This window comes from Mastigoproctus giganteus, chromosome 2, assembly GCF_048544385.1.
Source record: "Mastigoproctus giganteus isolate SK-2022 chromosome 2, ASM4854438v1, whole genome shotgun sequence".
Lineage (NCBI taxonomy): Eukaryota > Metazoa > Arthropoda > Arachnida > Uropygi > Thelyphonidae > Mastigoproctus > Mastigoproctus giganteus.
Genome location: NC_143576.1, coordinates 162863161 through 162880128, shown reverse-complemented (window position 1 = coordinate 162880128; position 16968 = coordinate 162863161). Strand labels below are relative to the sequence as shown.

The 16968-nt window shown below is 36.7% G+C and overlaps 1 protein-coding gene across 3 annotated transcripts in view; it reads right to left on the bottom strand.

Moving 5' to 3' along the window:
- Window positions 1–16968, bottom strand: part of Dora (zinc finger SWIM domain-containing dorado) — a 729579-nt gene that overhangs the window by 495037 nt on the left and 217574 nt on the right. The gene's annotated exons all lie outside the window — the stretch shown is intronic.

Here is a 16968-nt window from a genome sequence, read left to right as displayed (position 1 = left end):
CAAACAAAGAAAAATTTGTATATTTATCAATCCAATCAGAGTAAACAAGTTGATCTATGTTTTTAACGTGCAAACTCTGGGGAGTATGTACATAGATCTAATGCACTTGAAATGATCTCCAGAAAACAAATGGTACGTGCTGCTATCTCTTACTTGTGTTTCCAGCAGACAGTTTTAATAAATGGTTGTTGTTGCTGTTGTTTTGGGTTTTAATGGGGTTTCAGCAACTAAGACTATGATGAGCCAAAACCAGGTCATATAAAAGAGAAGATTAATACTTCAGTGGCCTAAGGAATTAGGTCACTACATCAAGACGTATAGAAATAAAGATATGTAACAAATTTATAAAACAGTAACTTTTAAATACATGTAAAAATATTTAAACATTTTAAATAAGTAAAAACAGCTAATAAATTGACACTGTCGAATAAAATCTGACAGAGTATAAGGCTCACTCAGTCAGATGGCTAAAAGCAGTAAAATACAAATGATGTTCGTGCCTATAAAATGGACACTCGGATAAAATGTCTTAGGAGTAAAAAGGTGTCACATTTTCTCACACATAAGAAACTCACTAGCCTCAGCAGGAATGAATCAGTAAGATGACTATGTCCTATGCGGAGCGAGCAAGAACAACTTCCTCTTTTCAGTTCCTTCATAGACTAGACTGCCACAGTTTAATTACAGGCTTTATCTCAGCACTTGTTTGTGACCTGCCCAGGCCAAGATTGGTGCCACTGGGAGAGTAATCTTTTGAGGATTAGTTGCTTGTAGTCTGTACAGAGGACTAACAGGCTACAGTTGGTGATAGATGACTTTCATCAACCGGTGAAATACCACCACTTTGCTTATTGGAGGCTTGAAGTGGTGAAACCCATGTTTAGTCTCTAGAGCAAAGTTTCCGGCACCCCCCTCCCCCCATACTTCTCCTTCAACCCATGCACGGTACTAAGTACTATAGGTTTTGATACCTTTCGTGTTTGGGGTTTTCATAAAAAAAAAAAAAAAAAAGTTGTTCTGGCATTGCGGTGACGTGGCTGCAGTGTCAGATGGTTCATTACCCTTGATCCCAATGTGGCTTGGATGCAGCATAAACAGATGTCAAAAGAACATTCAAAAAAGAAAATGTAATGTCTGCTGGACCAGGGGTCAGGAATGGATGAGGATTATATCTCATCCCTGATAAACCCTGTAGTAAACCCTATTCAGCAGAGTCTGTATGTATACAGACTCTCTACTGAATATATGCTGCATTCGGCAGGAATCTTATCAAATATTATTTTGGAAGATGGCAGCAGATCAGACAGATAACTCTGACCTCAAGCCATCAGTGAAGACTGGCAAGAAGTCAGAGTATTTGGCTCAGTGGGCAGCATAGAGTTGTTGGTAGACAGGATACAAAGTGATAGTCTCTCTCCCCCCCCTTGTTAATAGAGAAATCACAAGGTGGTGTTTGAGCATGCCAGGGTGGAGTTGGTTGCCTTTTTATAGTGCAACTTTAATAAATGGAAACATGAAAATAGTTCTGAAATTAGAGGGCATCACAGCTGTTGGCCGCTACTGTTGAATTTTAGATAACAAAAGCCGAAATTCTCTGGATTTCAGTTAAAGAAGTTGATGAAATTGAATTAAGTAGTACAAAAAACAGATACAGAGCAGTGTCCAAAAAAATTTTTTATTCCAGATCCATCCCCCCCCACTCTTTGATTCCTAGCTTAACTGATGGATGCAAAATGAAATTTATTTTTCTCAATAACAAAACATTGTTATCAACAAACAATATTTCTTTTTCTAACTGACCTTCAAAAGTCAGTTAGAAAAAGAAATATGCTCCATGTTTTGAAGTACAAAGATTTTTAAAAAAAGTTAAAAATCCATCCAACTATCTGTACACAGTCCATCTGTTATAAAACTGCTTATATCACGACATCCAGAAATGCTTTACGAAAAAAGAAAAAATAACATAACTTGCCTCTCAGAATTAGTGTAATAGATAAACCTGCATCTTTTTTTGCTATATAACTCATTTATGGCCCACAATGAGCAGAGTGTCTGCCTTCTTTCAAATCTCCAACAGACCCATTACAGAGGATATTAATATTTTAGGGGGGGCGAGGAAATAACAAGGTTTTCTTTACGATTTATTTTTAAATTCTAGTTTAATTTTTGACATTTATATAGGAAGGTTTCATCTTTACAAAACTTCAAAATTTCATAAAGAAATTCTCCACAGATCCTGCTTCTATCGAAAACTTGTCCATACAGCCAGGAAATTCACTCACAAAAGGGCTAATTAACCTATTTAAGCATCACTGCTTACTGAGATAGCTGAGTTTTTGGGGGGGGGGGGCAAGGAAATTTGTTATTTTTATAGTTTTATTATTTTCTTAATCTTATAGGGCATGGTCAAATATTTCACAATTAAGATAAACAGTTCACCGCTTTCCACCTCCACCCAGAAACCACAAGTGAAGAACCAACAACTTGTTGCTTCTTCATTTACAGTTTCCAATTCAGTTGTTCAGTAATTGTAATTTTCAGTGGATCCATTTGGTTACTATTAGAAATTACTTCTACTGGTGACACAATCTGTTAGTTAGTATTAGCAATGGCTACATGATGCAAGGAAGGGCCTATGGCTTATGCTGAAAAAGCCAGAAAAGAAAAAAATAAAAATAAATAAATAAGAAGCAGCAGCAGAAGAAGAAGAAGAAAATAAAAATAAATAATAATAATTAATAAAAGAAAAGGAAATAAGACAACCTATGTGTTTCCCTCCTCCCATAGGCTGTCTATTTCCCTCTACCACCCATGTAGGTAACTTATTCCAAAGTTTATAACTTGCTCGCTAAAATAAAACTTTCTGCAATCCAGTCTAAACATCTATCCCCATAACTTGAATTTATGGCCTCTAGTTCTAGAATCATTTATAACCGTGAAAATTTCATCCTCATTCATTTTACTTTTGCCTCGCGGCACCTTAAACACCTCAATCGAGTCTCCTCTAAGGTGCCTAGTTTCCAAGCTCTGCAACCCACATATTCAGAGTATTTTCTCATATGGGCACCCTTTTGTCAATCTCCCCAGGCGAGTTACCCGTCTTTGGACCCTTTCAACAAGCACAATGTCTTTCTTTAGGTGCGGTCTCCATACTTGAACACAGTATTCCAAGTGTAGTCTAACAATAGCTTTATATAATGCGATTATGATGTCCTTATCTCTACTAGCAATTGTACCATAAATCATTGATAGGACACCATGGGCCTTCCTTGCAACTTGTCTACAATGCTCGGAGAATGTTGTCTGACCATATCTAACACCCAAGTCCCTTTCCTCCATTACCAGCTTTAGTTCAACTGCATCCAGTGTATTGGTTATTTTAGGATTACTGTTACCCAGGTGTAATACCGTACACTTTGCTGGATTAAAGCATAGCTGCCAGTTTTCTGATCATCCCTGAATCTGTCTAGGTCACTCTGAAGAAGCTCTGCTTGGCTGTAATCATTAACTACTCTACCAATCTTTACATCATCTGCATCATGCCCCTCTATCCCTTCATCGATGTCATTTATGAAAATCAAAAACAGCAGTGGTCCTAATACTGATGTAAGAAGTGGGATGTAAGAAGTGGGATCCCCACTTCTTACATCAACCCAATCTGAAACCATTTATCACAACCCTCTGCCTCCTGCCCTGAAGTGATCCTGCTATCCATCTAAGGATTTTCCCTGTGATTCCAACCTGTTTCAACTTATAAAGTAACCCCTCATGTGGGACTGAGTCAAAGGTTTTGCTGAAATCGAAATAAACAATGTCGAAATTATTCCCTAAATCCAGCTCTTGAGTGACCCTGTCAAAATAGCTAACCAGATTAGTTAAACATGATTTTCCCTTTACAAAACCATGCTGAGTATCCTTGAGAATTCTATTTCTACCTAAATGATATTGAATTCCACCCTTGATCATTGCCCTTATTTATCTGATAATATTTTTCTCCTCATGCTCCAATACTTACTACATAATAGTCAACATCCCATAAAGAATTTTATGGTAAATCACCTTTATTTTTAGTCTTCTGCTTTAATTTAGTTTGGATACTTACATTAGGTTTCTTTTTTTCTTATCATTTTTTAAATCATGAGTTATATATACACATCATCGTCCATGACATTATAGTGGGTTCAGCACTTGTCATCGCTGATCATGATAGGTCTGGGTTCAGGAGCAGACTGGCCAAGGAGGCTAGAAAATGATCACCAACATGGCCAATGGCATAAGTGATTCAGTAATAGTAATGCTGCTTATATCACATTCATACTCTGAGAAATAGGGTCTCTCTCTCTCTCTCTCTCTCTCTCTCTCTCTCTCTGTATATAAGTACAATCTTATGTCCCTTTTTCAGACAGAGATACAATACCATCAATTTGTCTAGCTATACTCAAAATTCAAAATGAAAAAAAAAAAAAAAAAAAAAACGAGACAGTAACTGCAATGTTAAGGGAAAATGCAGCCACTGTTTAACTTGCACATTTCAATTACTACAACAATTAAACAGCCTTGGTTTATTTTTTACATTCTTATATTTTGTTTACAAGTGTGTGCAGTCTTTTTTATGTGCACAAGTTTCTTATGAAAGATTTTTTTAGCAGTAAAAGTCCTAAAAATTGTTTACAATCTTTATCAGGCAAAAGAAGATTTCTTGGAAATGTTTGAAGAAATTTGTCCTTTTTATATAGAGAGAAATTTCAATTTTGATTATGACAAATTCACTGTCAGTACTGCATGAAGTTCCATAGGATCATCAAGAAATTTTTAAATATTAACATTTTTACTATTTTAAAAAATAAAATTGTTATATTCTATAATCAGATGTTGTACCACTATTTTTTCATATTTTTGTTCTTCCTATCTCTGTACTACACATTGTCTTTTAAGTGGATAATTGGTGGCTTTTCAGCTTTCAGACATCCATAGGATGACCAGATTTTCAAGAAAATTGTGACAAAATGAATTCTGAAGATGGAAAAATTGGAACAAAATGAATGCAGTACATGAGAAAATTTGGACAAAACTCACCACGAAGAAGGAAATAGGGACATTTCTGGGCCCAATCAATAAAAACGCCAACCAAGTAATTTTATCTAACTTTCTTTTCTATGATACGCTAATATTAGCAATGCTAACATTATTTCACAACATAGTGCACAAACAGATATGTAATTTCTGTTTTTGCTTCAAGTAAAATTATTAGTCAGTCAGTTAACTGGGAACAAAAACATTACAATCCAGGTACAATTATAACATTTTAAATCAGAAAATATTAACTACAGAACATAAAAATCAAAATATATTTTGTGAGGAAGAGGCAATAAGTAAGTCACAAAGTAACAGAAAAAAAGAACTAAGAAGGAAACTGAATTTAACAAAGTATTTGTTTCTCAACATAATCACCAAATATACTCATCCCAAATCCATCAAATCCTCAAAATCTGCTGCTAAAAAGCCATCAGTTGCCAGCAAGGTATTGCTTAATTGGGTCAAACAAATGAAAATCACTAGAGACAGGACTATAAGAAGGATAAGTGAGAAATTCTTCCAGTGGAGAAACCGTCATACCACAGGGTTGTAAGCCCAAGGAGTTGAAATTGGATGACTAGTTCGGAATGGTTGTTAAATATCACATGGAGGCTGAATTTATAGTTTCCATGAAGAAGTTCCCATCCGATATTATTAATGGTCTCTTTGGTTACAATCATTTATGCATTATCATTGGGTAACAGTACTCAATGTCTCAGTAACTCAAAGCCATCTCTTCTGTGAAGAGTTGTTCTTTCAGAAGTGCGCAATATGCCACAGCATTCCAGGGTTTTGAAAATGTAGAATAGCACCATGAAAGTCCCAGAAAACAGTCACCATTACACAAATCCTTGATTGATCTGTTCAGATTTCAGAATACCAAGAATTTTCTATATTAAAATATTTTACAGTAATATTTTATTGTATATTTAATCAAAGTTATTTAAATTTTATTTGTATATTTTTAATAACAAATAAATATTCTGAAATCTGGTGAGAAAAATTAATTATTCATGTATCCATTTCCCAACCTCCGAGGGCTTTTCAGTCATAAAACACTCTTACTTTTCCTGCTGAGGGCATGCCTTAAACTTTGTTGTTGGGGGAAACAAGATGATTCTATTGTAATGATGCATTCAGACATAACGTGGTGGATCCATGGCTCATCAATGGATTCATTTCTGATGATGCAGAGGTTGAAAATTCAGTGTCTTTCACTAGGTATTGTTTAATAAGAATGTTTGTTTTATAACAATTATAAAACTCCAGGCAAAAAAATGGAGATGTCCATTTGATTTTGCTCTTCATTTATGTTTAAAGAAAATATTAATACCACATTGGCATGATGGGAAGGAATTAAAAAATAAAGAATATTAATACAACTTAAAGACTTAAGTACTGATGTAGTTGATCATTTTTTAAAGGAAGGTACTCATTTTATTTAGAGTAGCTAAGAAAAATGAGTTAAAAATGTGAGAAAAATTGGCAGTGGTTTAATTTTTCAATGGAATACTGTTAAAAAAATTAAAATTATTATTTTACTAGATATTGTCATCATTCATATCCATAACTGTGTGTTTTGTCTATAGAATTGTGTATTCACACAAGGATTTTCATGTTGCATAGGCTATAGTACACAGGCTGTATTCCATCCACCTGAGATCAGTTAATTACAGCTTCAACTGATGAGGACTTTGGAAATTTCTCCAGTCGTTGATTGAAACTGAACCCAGATATGATATGATGCATCACCATCCACTCTTCCAAACAAGGGTAGATGGTGATGTATCTCATCGTGACAGCTAAGCTAGTATGGAAAACTAGTGGGATATTGTTCAGTTAATTTTGTTTTGAAGAAGTTGCAGTCAGAAACATGGAAGTCAATGCATACAGGCCTTAATTCCTCAAGGTTGGCAAAATAGTATTGCTACTATTGGTACCTTCTGCATTTTCCTGTTTGCATTCTAGGCAGTTAAGAAGACTTAAGACTTCTGCCTGCTCATATGTTTTCTTTATTATACATTCATCTCCATCAAGGTGATAGTTTTTCTTAAATGTTCATTCCTTTGGACATTCTTCCTTATAAATGCATCTGCATATAGGCATAAGTATTTCAATGAATGAAAGGGAAATAAAATATTCAATGCTCTATTTTATCAATAATTGCAAAATGCTTCTGCTTGCCATGAATATATTAGGCATGAAAACAATAAGATTTCAATAAGCAACACATGAGCAAAAGAAACAGAAAGTTTATATTGATACTTTAGGCGCCTCCGTAGCCAGGTTGGCAGGACCAGCAGTGCGTAGCACACGCTTCTTGATTAGACTGGGGTTCGAGCCCGTGACCACCAAATACGGAGGATGTGGAATACTTTATTACAACATATTCACACCTCAAGAATGTTAAATGTAAAAGGTTGCTATTCATTACAATAATGTTAATGGCCATGATAAATTAACAAAGTAACATAATAATAATTAGTTAGAAAAATATGCTTTTTGTGAAATCATGAAAAATGGGACATAAAAAACATGTTTTTTGAGGAGGGTACTCATTTCTAATTTATTATAACCATTTAAAAAACAGTGCTTTCTAGGCTGATGTCCATATTTACTTACTCACATATTCACATTACATAGAAGGGAGGAGGGCAAGGAAAACCAGGGCACTACATCCAAAACTCAACAATCCTGTATGGTCAACCTAGTTTTACCTGGAAACACTCCATATTGTAGACATGAGTGCACTTATATTTCAGTCACAGCATGGATTTGTTAAGGGGTAATCTTGTCTGACTAATTTGATTGGATACTACACATACTGGCCCAAAAAATATGAACCTTTATTCAGTCTCGAATCAGGCTGCCTCTGATTTGCTGTTTCAAATAACAAAAAATGTGGCACAGCATTAATTCTATAAGGTGTTTTAGTGTATTTTGGTCTAATACTAACACTACGTGTTAGTAGTAGACCAAACTTACTCTCATCAACTAGTGCAATACCACCACTTTGCATTGGAGGCTTCAAGTGGTGAAACAAACGTCTCCAGAGCAAGTTTCCGTCATCCCCTCTACTCCACCCCAAAGCCCTATCTCCTTCAATCCATGCATGGTAATACTAGTATTAATACTGGTAACAATACTAACCAGTATCACTACAATTAATAATATAATATAACACAAATAATATAATAGTAATATAATACTAATACTTTCTAACTGAACTTAAAGCATTTGTTTCTCAACACTAGGTGGTAGATAACTCTCATCAACTGATGCAATACTACCAGTTTGCTCATTAAAGGCTTTAAGTGATGAAAGCCATGTCTAGTCTCCAGAGAAAAATTTTTGGCATCCCCTCGGTACCTCCGTAGCCAGGTGGGCAGGAGCGGCAGTGCGTAATAAATGCTTCTTGATTAGACTGGGGTTCGAGTCTGTGACCACCAAATACGGAGGATGCGGAAAGATCAGGGAATGACCACCGCATATCCCCGGAGCAATATGGCCTTAGTTGCTAATGCTCCTAAATAACAAACAAACTTCTGGCATCTCCCCTCCCACCTATGCACAGTACTAGGTACTATAGGTTTTGATACCTTTCTTGTTTGGAATTTTCATAAAAAAAACCTGCTGCAAACACCTCTTGTCCATGACTGAGTTTTAAATCTCATCAGAAACTGGAGGAATTCTTAATGGACTATTCAATTAGGATTGCAATTAACCAATTCCAGGCAGAAGGAGTTGGTGGTTCTCCTCATGAGTTGTTCAAGATTTTGAGAGCCTACACAACATGCAAACTGATCCACAAACAGGTCCTTCTAAAAACTGGTCACTTCTATATATAAATAATACATAATAAACCACATGAACTGCCACCCTATTATGACTACAATCAATATATGAAAAATCCTCAACCAACCAACATATAGTTTTGGGCAGATATGTGATGCCAGTCCAGGGTCCCCCTCAGATCTATTCTCTGTGTGAGTGTGTATGTGTAAGCATATGCAAAGCTATGCATGAAGAGGAAATTTATTTAAAACCTTTAGTCAACCACAAGATCTAGCTTTCTATTCTTATGTCACTCTATAATAGTTTTAACTTTTTTTTTTAATCCTGTTCAACATTATTACATGTAGTAAAGTTTGAAATACCATCATCATAGTCAAAATAACGTTTCTTTTATCCTTTTTTTTTTTTTTTTTAATTTGTAACCTAAGTACTCATACAAGCTAACTTTTAAACCTCAACCTTTAAAAATTTATAATTCTATTTATAATTTTTTTTCATATCAAATATATCAAAATATTTTTAATTAATGTGTGTGTGTGTGTGTGTGTGTGTGTGTGTGTGTGTGTGTGTGTGTGTGTGTGTGTGTGTGTGTGTGTGTGTGTGTGCGCGCACATTAAAAACACCGTGGTACCCACCGAGGATAGGCCAATAAGCCTTGAAACGGTGCCATCTGGGTGGTCATATCCTCCGAGAATAAGTAACAATATCTTCTCCATTGGTGAAGTGTTACTGATTCAAGGTAGTGCAATATCATAGTTATGCATTGTGAAGGTAGTCACAATGTGAGATACAATTAAATCGATGCCTTTTACACTACTGTTGTAATTCACTACTACGAACAAAATATTGTGTATATACACTGCCAGTTCTGTAGTGAATTTCAAATTATTTGTAATTTATTACACCTTGCGCAATAATTTTACTAGTAATATATGTATATATAAATATATACACTCAGTGGACACAAATCATAGGATACCCACATAGTAACAGGCAGGCCCACCTTTCACCTGGATAAGGGCAGTCACACGGAGATGCATTGAGTCCACTAGCTCACGGAAGTGTTCCACAGGTATTTCCATCAATGCTTGCTGCACCACTGTCCATAATTCTGTTGCATTCCTGGGTGGAGGGATCCAAAGGTCGAATGGACCTTTCCACAGCATCCCAAAGATGCTCCAGGGTTCATGTCTGGTGAATGGGGAGACCATTCTACACTGGTAAAATCTGTAGAATGGTCTTCGAACCATGTTCCAGTCATCATGGCTCTGTGGGGAAGGTGCATTGTCCTGCTGGAAGAGTTGATTGCCCTGAGGGTGCATAATGACCGTGAAGAGATGCAGACAGTCTGCAAGGATTGACATGTAACCTGAACCATTCAGAGATGCACATAAACGTAACAGAGGACCCAACGTGTGCCAATTTAACATGCCCCAAACCATTACAAACCATCCACCTGCCTAAACTTCCTTGTTGTCATGACAGGTGCATAGCTTTGTGCAGTTTCCGTCAGATACGCACCCTTCCGTCTGGTCAAAATAACTGTAAATGGGACTCATTAGACCAGGAGACCTGTCTAATGAGTCCAATCATCCAAAGTCTAGTGTCAACGTTCTTTTTCCCAATTGAGGCGTAGAGTCCTGTGTCGTGGTGTTACCAATAGAACTCTGGTGGGTCGGCAGCTCCCATAACCTATTGCGGCTAATGATCGCCTGATGGTCTTAGTAGAGACATTTCTGGCACCTTCCTCATTGAAGTCGGCGGTGATTTGTGTCACTGACTCTCCGGTTGGCTGAAACAATGCGAGATAGATGTCCATGTTCATCCACCACCTTTCTATGCCCACAACACTGTCCACTATCAGATGTTATTCTGGAAATGGTGTATTCCCGATACATTCTTGATACTGTCGAACAGGGATAATGCAATTTCTGTATCACCTCCATGTTAGAGGGACCCATGCATCAGGCACCTGGTATCATCCCGCTTTCAAAGTCTGTTAACTCACGACGTTTATCCATACTGACATTGAATTACCATCTATGTGAATGCAGTGTACTTATATACCTGCCAAAGGGTGGGTTCATCCACTAGCAAGAGGGGGTGCAAGCTTTATGTTGCCCAGGTATTCCATGAATTCTGTCCTTTCAGTGCACGCCCGCACACACACAGTCGGATCTCTATATAAAGAAATCGATCATTCACTTGAAAAATTCATTAAACAGAAATTTTTATAAAGAAATATGACCTTTTCAACAATGAAAAATACTGTAATTCAAAATTCAGAAATATAGGTAGGTCCCAATTTATGCTAGAGTTATGCCACTGTCTTCCTCCCCTTCCCCATGGTGTTATTTGACAGTGGTGTAATGGGGCAGTATTAATGGAATGGGCCTGATAGAAGGTCGACAGTAATCTGCAGGCTCTTTAACCTTAGAAAAGAACTGCAGCAATGATATCTGTTGAGTCTTTCTCTCTTCTAACATATTGTATATGTTAGTAACAGCTCTTTGGAAGGAAGAGCTGTTACTTTAGTCACTGCTGAAACTGGCTCAAACTCAAGGAAGTAAGACACTGCATCAGGCCACAATTTCGTCTAAATGCCATTCATGCATGATTGCAACACTCCTTTCCAGGCTGCAGCAATGTTACTCATGGCCTTAAGGATGGCAATGTTACTCATGGCAGTCACTGAGTTCAATGCCTGCACTGCCTCTATAATCCCTTTGAAGATTGGAAAACAGAGCTTCGGGTTGCATATCACAAAAAGACAGAGCTTCGGGTTGCATATCACAAAATCTTTCTAGCGATGACTGACAATCAGAGTTAAAATAAATACATACCTACATAAAATACTAAAACAGAGATAAAATATAAAATAAAAGCGTTAAAATACAATAAGATATGGACAAAACTAATAAAATACACAGTAGCTTTCAAGACAACATGTCTCTTCATCAACTTAGTCGGTGAATGATGTATTGCAGAATATATATGCAGGTTAAAACAGCAAAAATCAGCTGAGCATAAACATGCATCACGAGTCTGGTGTTGGTAGAGCACAATTACATATACATGATGATTGCCGGCATTCATCGCAATGCAAAACAGTAGATTCCATAATGGAGTGCAAGTGCACTACCCATTTCGATTCATGGTACTATTACTGCTAGCTATGTGCAGTGCCTCAAGCAATGAGCCCTGGCAGTAATCACGTGAATATTTGACGATTTCAATATCCCGTTGGGGATCAAGATTATGCTGCTCAACCCAATAATGCTCAGTGACCGCAAGCATTATTGTATTTTAACACTTTTATTTTATATTTTATCTCTGTTTTAGTATTTTATGTACATATTATGCATTTATTTTAATAAATTTATTTTAAGTCAGTTTGTCGGTCATCGCTAGAATTTTTGTGTAATCCCTTTGAAGGGATTACACAAATAAGAAGGTCGTATGTAAATAGTATGCCTTGAAGGTCACAATAATGCAATCATCCATTGACTGCAACAGTGAGGTGGTGTTGGATGGCAAATAAACGACTCATATTCAGAATGTCATTAGGGATATCTTCAAGGTTGGCTGGTTGTTCAGGAGCATTGTCGAGGACTAAAACAATTTTTGGGCAAGTTGTTTGCTGCACAAAACTGGGCCACCTCTGGACAAAAGTATGACGTGTACCATTTACTAAAAAGGGTCTGGGTCACTCACACCTTCTTATTAGAGCACCAGAAAACAACAAGTCGAGTCTTCACAATGCCCTTCATAACACATGGATTCTCTGAATGATACACCAACATTGGCTTCAACTTAAAAGAGCCTGAGGCATTACCACCAAGAAGTAATGCAAGCCGATCTTTTCCAGCCTTATAACCAAGGCAGACCTCTCTTCACAGGCTATGTACATCCTACCAGGCATTTTCTTCCAGTACAGCCCTGTTTCATCAACATTAAAGATCAAGTCTGGGATGTAGCAGCCTTCATCCATTAACTTTTGGAATATGGGAGAATATTTCTCAGCACCTGTAGTGTGGGTGCTAGCTGCTTCACCAGTAATTTTTACATTGTGAATTCTGGTCCGGTTTTTGAATCGGGAAAACCAGCCCCTGCTAGACGAAAATGATTAAGTCCCTCCCAATTCCTCATTAATTTCAGTGAACAAGCTGCTAGCCTTGTCCATAACCACTACCTGTGTTACAGGAATGTTATGTTGGTTCATATTGTCTATCCACAGCACTAATAATTTCTCCATCTTCTTCATTGTCTCACTTCATGAATAACTTGTTCTAGAAACGCTTACATTAACAATTCCTATAAGTGACTGCTTGATCTTCTCAGCATTATTCATAATGGTCTTAACAGCAGAAGGTGTTAAATTTAAGGTCTTGCACACCTCCAAATACCACTAAACAGATTCCCTATGATGAATAATATCCATTTTAACTTCAATCGTTAGAGATTTGAAGCTTTTTTTAAAATGTACAGGCACAGATTCACCACTATGCTTAGAAGACATGGTTGCACAATTTATTTAAAATAATAAGGCACTAACAAACACAGGAAATTATTAATTTAAGGCCCAGCACACAACACATGCACATTGGCAGGCGATAAGAAAGCAACTGACACCGACACTAGCAGATATTGTTGGGATATCAGAGACATGGTGTCACACAGATAAGCAGTGTAGAATGGAAATTTGGGGAGTACAATGTGTACAGAAAGGATAGAGAGGGTAGGAAGGGAGGAGGTGTTATGCTGTTAGTTAAGAAAAACACATAAAATCTAAGGAAGGGCATCCAGTTGACATTTGTGGACAGTGTAATGTTGAATCAATTAAGTGTGACATAAGCACTGGGAAATGGAAAATGGGAGTAGGAGTGTGTTATAAGCCTAATGAGTCTGATGAGTATAATGAGCAATTGTGCAGAGAAATAGAGTGGGCCAGTAAATCGGAATGTCTTATAATGGGGGATTTTAACCTTCCAGATATTGACTGGAACTGAGTTCGTCACTAGCACCATCAAGGATTTTGTCGATTTATTGGATGATTGTTTTCTACAGCAGCATGTTCGAGAGGCAACCAGAGGGAGGAATACTCTTGATCTGATTATCCGCAGTGATTATTCATGCATTAAGAATTTGCAGATAAAGGAACCACTGGGTGACAGTGATCACAATGTACTGATATGGGAATTACTTAAAGATGTAACTTCCATCAAGGCTAAAGGGAAGGCTTTTGCTTTCATAAAGGTGACTACAGGGGTCTCAGACAGTTTTTAAATTCTGTACAGTGGGATCAACTGATGATGTTACCAACATTGAATTCTAAATGGGAAGCCTTCAGGGACTTAATCTTGGAGGCTACTAGGCTTTTCATTCCAACTAAGAAATACTGTTCAAGGTTCAGGCCTAAATGGATGTCAGATGAATTAATGAGGCTCCTGGCAGAGAAGAAAAATGTATGGGATGCATATAAATCAGGTGAAACAGAAGCCTATGGCAGATAAGCTTGTCTGTAATCAAGTCACAAAGGAGGTTAGGCAGGCAAAGGCAGATTACGAGAAATCTTTGGCAAAGGATGCAAAGAAAACAGCAGAGTTCTTTACTTATGTAAACTCAAGAAAAAACAGGGACGAATCAGATTGGACCACTTAATACAGATGGGTTGACTTGATGATTGTGATCAGGTAGCTGATAAACTGAATGAGTATTTTGTATCTACATTCACATATGTTGTTGTTGTTATTTGGTTTTTAGGAGCATTAGCAACTAAGGCCATATTGCTCCGAGATATGCGGTGGTCATTCCCTGAATGACCTTTCCGCATCCTCCGTATTTGGTGGTGACGGGCTCGAACCCCGGTCTAATCAAGAAGCGTGTGCTACGCACTGCTGCTCCTTCCCACCTGGCTACGGAGGCGCCACACATTCACATATGAGGAGTTATTCAATGAGGGGAATGCCAGAAGTTTATCAAACTATCAGGATGCTAAGTGATTTTGTAATAACTGAGAGCAAAGTGGAGGAGAAATTCTTGACATTAAACGTAAGGAAGGCAACTGGGGTGGAAAGGATCTATCCAGTTATATTAAAGGAGGCAGCAAAGGAAGTAAGCAAACCCTTAGCCATAATTATGAGAGCTTCCTTGGACTCAGGGGAGGTCCATGGACTGGAGTTGTGCAAATGTATCACCAATTCACAAAGGGGGTTTCAAAAGGTGACACAAGTAACTATAGTCCTGTTAGTTTAACTTGTGTTCATTTGTCATTTGGTTTTTAGGAGCATTAGCAACTAAGGCCATATTGCTCTGGGGATAATGTGGTGGCCACGGGCTCGAACCCGGTCTAATCAAGAAGCATGTGCTATGCACTGCTGCTCCTGCCCACCTGGCTAACTACGGAGGTGCCTAGGAAAATAACGGAGTCACTGGTTAAAGAAGCATTGCAGGATCATCTAGAAGAAGATATCAAAAGTACTGGGCTAGCTGGGATCATAAAGCCTATCCTTTTAGTAAGAGCCCTGATATATAAGGGTATCTTTCACAAAAATATGGACAAGGCAGTAACAATGCAGTGTATGTTTTATAACAAAATAAATTAAGATGAATTAAGAAGTAAAGTGGTAATAAAATAAAATAAAAACTATTAGCTTTACTCCCTATTTGATCTCACTTAAGCTTTATTCTTAAATTTGCTTTTCTTCCACGGGTATGTACAAGTATAGAAACGAGTCTTTGATACATGATCATGTGTAGTTTCCTGATGAAATACCTGATTATGTATCAATATTTACTTTAGTTAACATCAGATTTTAATTTCATAATTTCTCTATCGCTTTTTTGGACCTATAATCAAAATTACCCACCCATAACTGATGCTGGCTACTACTCCTTATATTAATTTAATAATTTTTATTTAATCATTTTTGCTTTACAGTTTCCTTCTATCTAATTGGCTCTGCAATTCAGATTTTAATTTTGTTTAATTCATTATATCACATAGGATATTCACATTCTTTCTCATGCCATAATATCTCCAATTTCTGCTATCCTTCTCCTATTAGTTACGGAATTTTGTGTAATTTACACATCCATCTTAGCACTTTTTAACAGACTCATCAACTCTACTTCATACTATAATCTTTTGTTTCCTTTGTTGCTGCTTTGCACACTCAGGTACATTTGACACATCATCTTTATATTTCTTTCTTTCTTTCTTTATTATTTTGCACTTTTCAACCCATTATTTTACTTATTTCACATACAGGGAGTTCCCACTTTACAAGTTCCTGTGTGTTTTTTTATTTTCCCAAGTATCAACAAAATCAAAAATATGAAGATTAATTGCAAAAAAAATGAATGTTAAACATTCATAAATCCCACATTTCAAACCATGCGTGTAGCTATACAATATAGTGCACCCTGCTTTATGATATTAATCTGTTCCAGAGACCAGTTCCATCATATTGTGAAAATATCATAATGTGAACCCAATGATACATTGTTCTTTAGTTATTCGTTCCAAGACCTCGGAAGTTGAAATTTTTCTGTATAAATAAGCTATTTATCTCTCTAAAAGGTAATTTTATAATGTAAATTGTATTAGTTACCAATTCAAATCATAAATGCACTACACCTTCATTGTTATCATTCGTTCTGTTATAAGAACCAATTTTGAACAGCTTTGTGATATATTTCTAAAGCACATTTCTGGAAGTCACGACCATAAAACAATAAAAACAATTTGCACTTTCCGGTTTATTGTGCTTTTCTCTTAGTGCAAGCAATTATAAACAGGTAGTAAACTCGATGTTATTGCATTTGTGAAAATATTGATAGCTGGAATTGTGTGGGTTTTTACATTATTAGGGCGAAATGTGTTTCCCCTTCACCGCAATCTTCAATCATATAAAAAACAAATAAATTTTCAGAATCTTCTCTTCATTTTTTTTTTTTTTTTTTTTTTTAGCTTTGTAAACTTGTTTATCCCCGCAAATTGTGTTAGTTGCAATCTCATTTGTGCGTATCTTGTTAGTTAGTTGCACTTTGTGCGTGCTGTTAAAAAATGCTTATGCATGCTATCATGAAATTTAT